Source organism: Euprymna scolopes, chromosome 19 (assembly GCF_053919585.1).
Source record: "Euprymna scolopes isolate OS-2025 chromosome 19, ASM5391958v1, whole genome shotgun sequence".
NCBI classification, from domain to species: domain Eukaryota; kingdom Metazoa; phylum Mollusca; class Cephalopoda; order Sepiida; family Sepiolidae; genus Euprymna; species Euprymna scolopes.
In genome coordinates, this window is record NC_136500.1 from 121,790,209 (window position 1) to 121,802,413 (window position 12,205).

General features: G+C 32.8%; 1 long non-coding RNA gene across 1 annotated transcript; it reads right to left on the minus strand.

Annotated features, from left to right (window-relative positions):
* Window positions 1-8,219: 8,219 nt before the first annotated feature.
* LOC145239934 (uncharacterized) lies at window positions 8,220-11,008 on the minus strand. The gene is made up of 2 exons (XR_013862423.1): window positions 9,809-11,008; window positions 8,220-9,227 (listed from the first exon to the last, which is right to left on the minus strand). It is a non-coding gene; the product is annotated as an uncharacterized LOC145239934 (long non-coding RNA).
* Between the last annotated feature and the right edge of the window lie 1,197 nt (window positions 11,009-12,205).

Sequence of the window (12,205 nt, forward strand, 5' to 3'; positions counted from 1 at the left end):
TATTTTTTATTTAAAAAAAAAAAAAAACAGTGCTTACAAAGCGCGTACAACTAGTATTTTTTTTTTTTTTTTTTTTTGCGTATGAAATCAATTGAATTTTATGAGTGAATTTCTTTTTTCAATTTAAAAATCTATCAAAATCTTTCTATTGGTTCAATTTTTACGATATTTTCAGGGTCAATGTGAAATTTTATGCTCTTTCCAATAAACCGAATATAATATATTAGACAAATGCTTTATTTTTTAAATTCACCCACCCTATTCTGAAATGTCTATTAAAATTCACCAACGTTTTATATATCACAAATTGAAGATAAAAGATCAATAAATAAAATATTCGAATTTAAAACAAAAAAAAAGTGTTTTTTGGAAATTTACCTGTAAAGTCTAACGTGTAAAACCTTTTTTTTTTTTTTAACCACATTAATTTTTTTATGAAAGCTCACGTTATGCTTATGTCGTCAAGTAAATACCGGATGCTGACGAGAATTTTTTCTATTTCATTCAATGTTTGCTTTATTTTAGATATTAAAAAAAAAATTAACTCGATAAAGTAGAAATCAAATATAATTAATGAAATGCCCGAGTTTTAAATTAGAGAATTAAAAAAAGAAACAGTTGACTGGGTTGTTTTGTTCGTTTAATGGCATAAACTTATAAGTGAATGTGTGCTTTTTTCACCTACGGAGGCCAAAAAATACTAATTTTAGTTAACAGCACGCAATAAAAAGAGATATTAATTATGACGTTTATAACTCACCGTAAGATTACAGATTTGTCTCTCTTTATTTGAACAGTCAAAAAATGAGTTCGCGTTTTCATTTTTTTTTTTTTTTTTAAATCCTTGTATAAAAAAGTATTTTATTTAAAAAGGACATGGAATATAAGTATCAATATGGATAAATTCTTAACAATGAACAATGAAAGTACACATTGAATAGTATTTTTATAGGTAAGTGATTTTTTGGAATTTATATATATTTTTTATAATCGAAGTAAGTAAAATTTCGTTGATTTTCTTTAAATCTTTTTTAAAAGAAAACCGATTTAAAAAACAAATATTGCATAATTTGCTATTAAACTTGTTATCATTTTATTTGGTCTTTGATCTTTTAATTGAAAAAAAATTAGGGTTTGAATTACATTTTACAAGTAGTTATAAGCTTCGAAAGATAGTAAGTTCATTTACTTAAGTTCATATACAGCATTTTTAATGGTCGACTCTGATACATCTAGTGAACAACTTTGGAAAAGTAACGACATTTGACAAAGAACTCGAGATCGCTGTGTGTGTCAGAATTTTTTGGGAATTTTTGACACCCTTAACACAAAACTGCAAACTCGTAATTTCTCTTTTTAAAGTGATTTGTTTAATTTCTTTCTGGAATATACTTCCAAAATAAACTGTTAAAGTTTTTTTGAAAAAATAATAGAAATATTATTTTTGACTTTTTAAAAAACAGTCTTTACAAAGTGCCTTCGCGCACTCATGCAGGCATTTTTTTTACGTAATAAAATGAATTGTATTTTACGAGTGAAATTTTTTCAATTTAAAAATCTATCAAAAGTTTTCTATTGGTTCAACTTTTACAATATTTGCAGGTTTAATGCGAAATTTTATGCTCTTTCAAATAGACTGAATATAATATTCTAGACAAACGTTTTTTTTTTCAACGCCCCCCCCTCATTTTGAAATATCTATTAAAATGAAAATAATTAATGTTTTCACCTCAGATTTATATATCACAAAATCGAAGATAAAAGATCATAAAATAAAATGATCTAATTTAAAACAAACAAAAAGAAAAGAATAGTTTTGTGCAAATTTACCTGAAAAGTCAAAAGTTTAATTCCTTAAAAAAAAAAACACGTTGATTTTTTTTAGTGACCTTCACATTTTTAGAATGTCCTGAAAAGATCGAATACCTACAACAATTTTTCTGCTTCATTCAATGATTTTTTTTTAGATTTTAAAAAAAAAATCACTCCATAAAGACGAAATAAAATATATTAAATAAAAACTCATGTATTTCTTTAAGAGAATAAAAAATTGAAAATCGGCCGAGTGGAATTTTTTTTACCAGCAAAAACTGATAAGTGAAATGTGATCATTTTTCAAATAATATGGCCCATATGGACTAACTTTTGTTTACAGCCAGCAATAGAAAGGGAGATTAATTCTGGCCCTTATAAGCCACCGTAGTTCTAAACTCGAATAAAAAGAGACATTTTCTCCCTTTATTCCTCTTCTGAAACATCTGATGTTGCACTATTTTTTAATACTTGCCTAAAAAGTACTTTATTTTAAAAGGACATAGTATTTAAAATATAAATGTAGATAAATTCTTAACAATGAAGATTGGAAGTACCCATTGATTAGTATTTTTATAGGTAAGTGATTTTTGGAATTATATATATATTCGAAGTAAGTTCAAATTCGTTGATTTTCTTGAAATCTTTTTTTAAAGAAAACCGATTTAAAAAAACAAACAAATATTGCATATTTTGCTATTAAACCTGTTATTATCTTTAAATTTGGTATTGCTCTTTTTATTGCAAAAAAATTAGGGTTTGAATTACATTTTTCAATTAGTTATGAGCTTTGAAAGATAGTAAGTCTAAATATTCAAGTTTTCATCACGCATTAAAGGAAGAAAAATTCTCATATATCCATCATTCAACGGGTCAATAATTGTAGAAGCACTGGTGTCACATGCCACGTGACTTAACTGTTCAGATTTTTCAGAACGAAGCTCGTCTGTGGGACCTACTTCTTCATGGAGGGACAGGGTGGCCTGCTTATGTTATAGACGATCCCGTCCTCATGCGTTAGTTAACCGAATTGAATGCTAGAGTGATCAAAGGGTCGCATAATGATGGTGAAAACATACCGATATATATTAGTGAAGGAATGTAGATTTATTTACATAAATTCACATGAGAAATGATAAGGATATAGATAGTAAAGAAAAGAGTTCGTTGAGAAAGAAGTAACGTTACTTGCGATTAGTCAGGAGAGTTGGTTGGGTGGCCATGCCAACCAGGAGCGGGCTCTTCATTACATGTTGACTCATCTAGAATTCAGCGGAAAGAGAAAGAGGTCTATGAAACAGGAAGTGACGTATGACTTGCCATCTGGTCGCCAGGCATGTGTCACCAGAGTTACAGGGCAATAATGGGGTTTAGCTTAGGAGTACCGTTTGTGTCTGTGTGTCTGTTGGCTGGAATTTTCAATTCCCACAAGCAGAGCACCGCATATTTTTAGGACAATTTTTTAATCGGAGATTTATGTTGTTTTTTTTCCAATAATTTTATTGGATTGCAACAAAAGATAAACTGATTTTAATGTTTAAGATTTTTTTAAGAGTTATTAAATGAGTTTTTTTTTTTTAAGAGGAAACGAAAAAAAGCTTACCTTTATTCCAGGAATTCAATAAGGAAAAAAATACAAAAAAAAACAAAAGCAAAAAAAAAAAAAAAAATCGGGACGAATTCTTTTTTTTTTTTTGTGTTCAAAACAGAAAATATATTTTGTTAGGATTTCTTTCGTAAATTGATACAATTTTTTGTTTTGTGTGTCCAATTCATTAAGAAACATAAATAAAAATTAAAACACGAAAAACAAGATTTACACATGAATTCTTTTTAAACGAACGATGAATTTAGGTCACGTAAGACGCTGTAATCATTATTTTGTTCCTTGTATAAAAATGTCTATACATTAGTTAGTTTGATAATTAGTCAAGTGTGCCGCAATGCCGCATTGTCTTTCTATGAAGATTCGAATTTCTTTCTGTCATTTTTAGATTAAATTTGTCAGTGCTTAAGGTTTGCTGGGATATTTTTTTTAGTAAATTTCTCTTTTGTGTGTTTAATTCATAAAATAAAATGGTTTATGGTCTCCTAGAAGTTACATATCATTATTACGGCAAGTTAAATGTATGGTTTGCTTGTTTGAATGAGGTATAGTTCGCTCAGTCTCATGGGTTGCATCATCCAAGGCATTAACTTCTCCATTAACAAAAATGTGGCCGGGGCGCGACTGCTCAATAATGTTTAGCTTTTTAGAACATTTTATAAGTGTACCTAGTCTATATTAAAAGGTTTCTGTTTTATCTTTACAAACTATAAACTCATAAAAGTAACAGTTTCTCAAATTATGTTTTTCTAGTTTTTCTTTCTCACAATTAATAAACAGATTATGTATATGTCTAATGTTATGTTCATGCATTAATATCGTAAGAGGATAACACACGGCTGAGTGTAATAGCAACTTAAGGTAAAAGTTGCGCAGTAGAATGCACTATTTTATGGCTTTTAAAAAAGAAACGGAAATTTATATTTCATTCTGTTTTAATCTTTTTTTTTTTTTTTGGTTTCGGAATAGACACCAATCTCTTCATGTTAAGAACAGCTTTCGGAATTGACACTCTATACGTCCCCATGTTAAGAACGGCTTTCGGAATATACACTCTCCGACCTTGTCAGTATGCCAGAAAATCTATAAACTTTGACCTGTCATATGTGAACGGTGAGTTGGGCGTTGGGCACAGGTGTAATAACCGACACTCGGTACAATCACAGGCAGAAGCTAATTCTCACGATTCGAGATTTGAAATCCATTTCATCCTGGCTTGTCCAATCACAAGCCAGCTCTCAATCACGTGACCGATTATATAAAAGGCGAAATCACGAACCTTTAATCCTCTTTCAACCTGATTCTGCCGGGCAGCGGACATTAGCCTAGGGCATGAGTACTACGAGCTAGCTATGGCTTTTTCAAACTCCCATTGGTTTCCAAGTGCGGGACCTAAACGAACCTTGTTTATCACGCTAAAGAACATATATCAATACAACTCACACTCTCGCACAACAATACGTAAACACGCTGAAGTCGTTGTCCTTTCTTTTTCTTTTAACCAGTTTCATTTGCCCCAGCGACTACAGGCTATAAACACGTGCGTGCACGAACAATGAACTATTCTCTCCTTCAACCAGCCGGCAATATATTAATTCTATCTTTACAAACATTGAACACTTCACTCTTTAATCTACTAACGCTACTAATGAAGATGACAAATAAAGTTGTTCATTAAATGTTAAAATGAGACTTCCTTTCATTGTCTTTATTATGAACTAAACATTATTAACTAAACATTTATAACTAAACATTTATAACTAAACATTTATAACTAAACATTATTAACTAAACATTATTAACTAAACATTTATAACTAAACATTATTAACTAACCATTCAAAATTTTAAAAAAGATTAAAACGGAACGAAATTCAAATTGCATTCCAATTTTAAAACAACCGAATAGATATAATATTTCAGAGAAGGAATGAGAGGGTGTCTTGGGAGTGGGTGAAAGAGGAGTATCCTAGAGGAAGAGAGAAACTAAGGAGATGGAATTAGAAAGGAAAAGGAAAAGAGGAAATGAGAGAGAGAGAGAAAGAGGAAGGATAAAGATAGAATGAAAAAGAGAAATATAAGGTAAAAAGGGGAGGGAGAGAAAGAGAAAATGGAAGAAGGCAAACGTGAATGAGAATGGGAGCAATAGAGGAAGACAGAAGAAAGAAAGAAACAAATGGAGCGCGGTAGAGAGAGTAAGGACAGTGAGAGAGTGAAAAGGAAGAGAGGTGTGGTAGGAAAAGAGATATTGAGAAAGACTGGTAGGAGATGAAAGCATGAGGGGGGAAGGAAGAGTAAGAAATGGAGATAATTGTAAAGGAAACGTAAGTTGTATAGAAAGTAGGTATGAGGAGAGAGGGGAAAGAGAGGATAAGAAGGAAGGAGATAGAAGAAAGTATTGTGACGAACAGACAGATACTTTAAACATTTCACTCTTTCAGCCACTCTTTATTTTTCTATGAAACTACAGAGAACATCAAATATATAACTTTCTCTTAATAAAACATTATTTGCCAGACATCACCAACTAATCCCTCCACAATTCATAACTTTGGTAACTGAAAAAGTTTGCACGCATTGTTCAAGTTGGTTTAGATGCCCAGTTTCCGGGGACATTGGTTGAGTTCAACCAATATACACACGAATTCTCTTGGCGGTTGTTAGACATTTTAGTTCATAGATATAGAGAATGGGACATAAATAATGTTATCAAATAAAACTCAGATTTATCCCAACAAAATGATTTATAACAAAACGCAATTACAGAAAATGATTAGCAAATGATGAAGGAAAATATGGCATAAGTATTATTCAAAATGTTTCCCTTGAGCCTTCATTAAACTACGAAGTCTTTTAGCGGAAATTATCTATAGCAGCATATTATTCCATTCTGCAGTTTGGCTGGTTCCCGGTTTTCCGACCACTTCCATGAGGCAGTCCAAGCCCTCTTTTGCTTGTCAAATTCGACGCTGAAGTCTGGTTGGTCGATCCTTAGCGCAGCACACACTGGGGCTTTCTCCTGAAAATGTACCGCCCCATCACCGTTATATAGACACCACCAAGGGCTCTGATGGCATCATATCCTAGGAGCAGGTCAAAACTCAGGGGTTTTTCGACCACTACCAGCGCCTCGAGGTTAGCGGAGCTTCCATTTTTCGTCCGAATGTTTACATTGCCCACCCCGCAACATGTGCGCGTCTCTCCACTGATGGTAGTCACTCTGACGTTCTTCTTTCTCCAAATGTGGCAGAGATCTGCACATATGAATCGAGGAGTGCTGAGCACAGTGTTTCGTTGATATATATCGGGATGATTGGCAGCGTCTCATTTAATTTCTGCATGGGGAAGAGGTCGACGCTGACACCTTGTCCCCGGTTCCGTTTTCCGGACAGTCTTGAGCTATATGGCCAGTTTCCTTACACTGGTAGCAGCGAACAGCCGTTAGTTGTTGCCGGCAGTTCCTTGCAATGTGGCCCTGTCCATTGCATCTGTAGCATATGATTCCAGCACGTGGACCGGGTCCCTGATACAGTTTCTTATCATTCGGTGTGGACTAAGCAGCAGCAGCTACTGGTTCCCTCATCTCGGAGTAATTCTTCATTTCCTGGCCCGATTTACTAGGTCATTAAGGGGCAACGAATCTGCACTTTAGCTAGCTCGTAGTAGTTGCTTTGCTCCTGTCGGGAGTCCTGCTAGGAATTTGCATGCTAAGGCCCGCTCAGGCAGTCCACCAAACAACACTGTCAACTTCGTCAGCTTTGCCAAGTACATGTTGACTGTTTCGCCTAGATGTAAGGTCCTTGCCTCAAGTTGCTCCCAAGCAGTGGTGGGGTCAATCGCAAACGCCTTGAACAGCACCGCCTTGATTTTCTTGTAGTCCTGTTTGCCCTCATGGCTGAGCTGTTCATACACCGCAAAGGCACCGGCGGACAAACGCAGGGGAACAACATGTTCAAAGTTTTTTACGCCAGATAAAAGGCAATGTAATTCCACCTTTTCCACCCAGTCAATTACCAGTCGATCCATCAAACTCTGGTATTAATTTGAGGTCAATTTTTTCCCCCATTTCGCCGAAATAGCTTGAATTTGTTTCGCAACTACAGCAGTTGATTAACACACACATCGAACTTCTAAAGCTTGAATTCGTTTCACAACTACGGCAGTTGATTAACACACACGTCGAATTTCTAATCACACAGATGCAGTTGATACACACTGCCCTCGATCTTCTGAACATACTCCTTTTATTTTCCAAGCGTTCATCATCAGCCAATCGGCGGCAAGAAAAACAGTCACGTGAGACCTGACGTCATCACTCAATAATCTTACAAAAAACACAGCCGCAATTTTTAATTTCTGCCCTCCCTGTGATCCTCCCAGCAGGTAAGACAACACGCGCAGACACATGGTCGCTTTCTTCCTTCATTCTGTTCGACTTTACACATCATCAGTTCATTTTTGATGGTGGTCATACCACCCTACCACTACGGGTGCATTTTTGAATGTCATTTGGCACGTTTGGGCCTGCACACAAAAGTTGATCCACAGATGCCATACACTTTTGTGGAGCTGTGTTGGGGAAGTCTTGCGACATTTGTGGGGTAGGCGTCACTGGAATACTTTTTATTTGTTATCAGTTTCTTCGCAGCACATGCCCATTGAAATAGCTTTTAATTGATATAAATTAAAGTTATTTAAGGCAATATCCAACTGTAAGGTGTTGCGGACTAGCATAACAAACAGTAACCGCTACAAAATAAAATATATTAATGAAACGAATGGAAATGAGGAAGAAACACACATTGTTGAATAAACAAACATGTCGTTTATTTTCCGTTTGAAAAATAGTTTAGGGAAACATGTGTTCAGTTCAGTTGTTGACGACTACGCGCATGGAAAAGGGATAATGTAGTAGAAAGAGAAATACAGTCCAGTATGTAGAAAAAATGAGAGGAGTTGACCTCAGTAAATTCGCACAATCATGACAGCAGTCGCCTACGTGGAAGTGTCTTCAGACCACAAGCTGTGGATGCGACCTTGTCTGATCGAAGAGGCAAGGCAAAAGAAAAAAAGAGGAAGTTGAAACATGTTGTTGGCTTTTATACTGGAATCACTGTTCTGACTGCGCATGTCCGGATTTCACTTAAAAGGAAGTGACGTCACCAATTTATGCATGATTGCGTGCATGTGTGTGTGTACGTGCATGCATGTGTACGTGGACGTGTGTATACGTGCGTGTGTGTGTATACGTGTGTGTGTGTGTATACACGAACGTAACGTGCGTGTGTGTGTGCGTGAAGAAAAGTACGTTGCACAAAGGCGACGTATTGGTTCAGACAGATTTTCCAGAATGAAGGCAGCATCAAAAACAAATGTAGTCGAGTCTTGCCACGGCCATCGTAACAGATGGCCTACCAGCTGAAGAATGATGTCATCGTCGAGGTCCTAGCAAACAAATTATGCGGAAAAGCTGGAACACTTAGACCGTCTATAATGAGCAAAAATTTGTACAGAAAGCGTTGGAAAACTTCAAAATTGGATTTAAAAAAAGATAAATAAAGAACACGATGATTTATACTGAAACTTATGCAATATTAATATTTAAAAAAGAATTGAAAGGGGGACAAGTGTGTTTATGCGTTAAAAGCAATTGAACATTTCGTTATATTATGAATTTTAAAGATTAGAATACGTTCTTTATTTACTTATAAATTATTCAATTAAAACGAACAATAAATACTTTTTAATCAAAGCGAACAACAATATTTTCAAAAATCAGAACTGAAAAATCGAACGATAAATTAGTTTAACTGAAAAATCGAACGATTAATTAGTTTAACTGAAAAATCGACCGACAAATTTGTTTAACTGAAAAATCGAACGATAAATTAGTTTAACTGAAAAATCGAACGATAAATTTGTTTAACTGAAAAATCGAACGATAAATTAGTTTAACTGAAAAATCGAACGATAAATTTGTTTAACTGAAAAATCGAACGATAAATTAGTTTAACTGAAAAATCGAACGATAAATTAGTTTAACTGAAAAATCGAACGATAAATTTGTTTAACTGAAAAATCGACCGACAAATTTGTTTAACTGAAAAATCGAACGATAAATTTGTTTAACTGAAAAATCGAACGATAAATTTGTTTAACTGAAAAATCGAACGATAAATTAGTTTAACTGAAAAATCGACCGACAAATTTGTTTAACTGAAAAATCGAACGATTAATTAGTTTAACTGAAAAATCGAACGATTAATTAGTTTAACTGAAAAATCGAACGATTAATTAGTTTAACTGAAAAATCGAACGATTAATTAGTTTAACTGAAAAATCGAACGATTAATTAGTTTAACTGAAAAATCGACCGACAAATTTGTTTAACTGAAAAATCGAACGATAAATTAGTTTAACTGAGAAACGATAAGTTTCTATTTACAATGTCTCCCCACAGGACAGAGTTAGACACCAGGGTCGTTTTTAAACGTGGAGAAAAGGAACAAAACTAAAAATTGTCTCAGTCGTGAAGGATTTCTCCTCCAGTGACAGAGAACAAGAAATTGAAGTGCAGCATCTGAAGAACAGATACTACACTTTGAGGTATTTATTTGCTCCCCCCCCCCCACTGAACAAATTAGGCACAAAGCCGGTTTTTAAAGTGAGGAGTGAAGGGGAAATGGGGACCAACTCCCCGGGGAGTAAGGGAGCTGGATAGTGACAATTGGTATGAAGGGACGAAGGGTTGCCCCTACATTGACCAAGGTCTTATATGTGGGATTGCTCCCACATATGGTCTTTGGCCGGATCAGATACTACACTTTGATCTTGTTCCGAAGGCCAAGTAAAAAATTTAATTCAAACAAATAATGTTAGTATAAACAAAGTTACAAATGCAGAAATATTTCAAAAAATATTACAAAAATCTGTTGTTGAATTTAATTAACGTTTGAAATTTTCTTTTACTGATATCTTTTTTTACTAATATTGGCACTCTCTCTCTCTGCGCCAAAAATTGTTTATAAGGGAATTCGATTACAAAAAAACAAAAACAAAAAAAAAACGATAAGATAGAAAAATAATTATTAATGAACTTTTTTGGTTCACAAAAACGTCATAAACAATTCTTTAAAGATTGACCTATTTCATAAAGTATTGCGCACTAAAAATAATTAAACTAAAAGAAAAATCATTTTTTCTTGTTTAGAATTATTTAATTAAGAAGTTCAAGTTTTACGATATCGCTTTTATTAAATTGTTAGGTACAGAATATTTACAACACACTCCTAATTTAATATTTTAAAAAATACATTCTGAAATAATAATAATAAAAAAAACTACTAACATTTAAAATGATGCGTATTTTTTTTTTTTTTTAGTCTCAAACTCACTTTGCTGTATGGAGATGGCGTGATTTTTTTTCTTTTTATCGCATTCATCCACATGGAATGAAATTCCTTGTCTTTCAGAAATGAAAAAACAGTAACTTTCGGTCACTTTTCGTTGTTTCCTTTGCAACTTGGGATGATACATCGTGCAGGCATATATAAAATTTAACAAACACCTCCCCCCACGCACGTGTGTGTGTGTGTGTGTGTGTGTGTGTGTGTGTGTGTGTGTGTATGTCTCTCTCTCTCTCTCTCTCTCTCTCTATATATATATATATATATATATATATATATATATATATATATATATATATATATATATACCTACTTTCTGTTAAGCTGTGACACACGTGGCCAGATTTTAGAGGATTAAGATTCATGACGTCACCAGACAAATTACGCTAGTTAATAGGCCATCTATTACGACAGTCATGACACACCTCATTAGCGTTTAATGGGCAGGTAACTCTTTTGTGAGTTATGTCCCTTTATTGCAGCCTTACATTGTTCTTATCTCCGGTGAATCCAAATAATTATTAAAAGTTCAGTCTTAATAAATAAACCTGGTTTTATCTTCATATTTTTTATTTACTAAAAATTTGATTTTTTATTTTCACATTTTTTAAATTTTTTACTGAATAAGACACATATGCGTGGTTTTTAACTTCATATTTTTTTATTTTAAAGCAATTAATTTTTAATTTTCATATTTTTTTTAAATATTTTAAGGAATTAGACATAACTGGTTTTTATCATATTTTTATTGATTAAGAATTTGATTTTTTATTTTCGTTTTTTAAATTTTTTAAAAATTAATTAGACGCACATATACCTGGTTTTATGTTCATATTTTTTTTGTTAAGAAATTGATTTTTATTTTCATACGCTCTTTTATTTTTTTAATGAATTAGACACACATATACGTGTTTTTTTTATAATATTTTTATTTATTAAGAAATTGATATTTTTTATTTTCATACGCTCTTTTGTTTTTTTAATGAATTACACACACATATACGTGGTTTTGATCATAATATTTTTATTTATTAATAATTTGATTTTTTATTTCAGATTATTTTTAATTTTTTTAACGAATTAGACACACATATACCTGGTTTTTATCTTCATTTTTTTTATTCATTAAGAATTTGATTTTTTATTTTCAGATTATTTTTAATTTTTTAAATGTATTTGACACGCATATACCACGTTTTTATCTTCATGATTTTTTATTTATTAAGAATTTGATTTTTTATTTTCCGATTATTTTTAATTTTTTAAATGTATTTGACACGCATATACCACGTTTTTATCTTCATGATTTTTTATTTATTAAGAATTTGATTTGTTTATTCCTATTTTTGTTATTTTTTAATGAATTTGACACGCATATACCT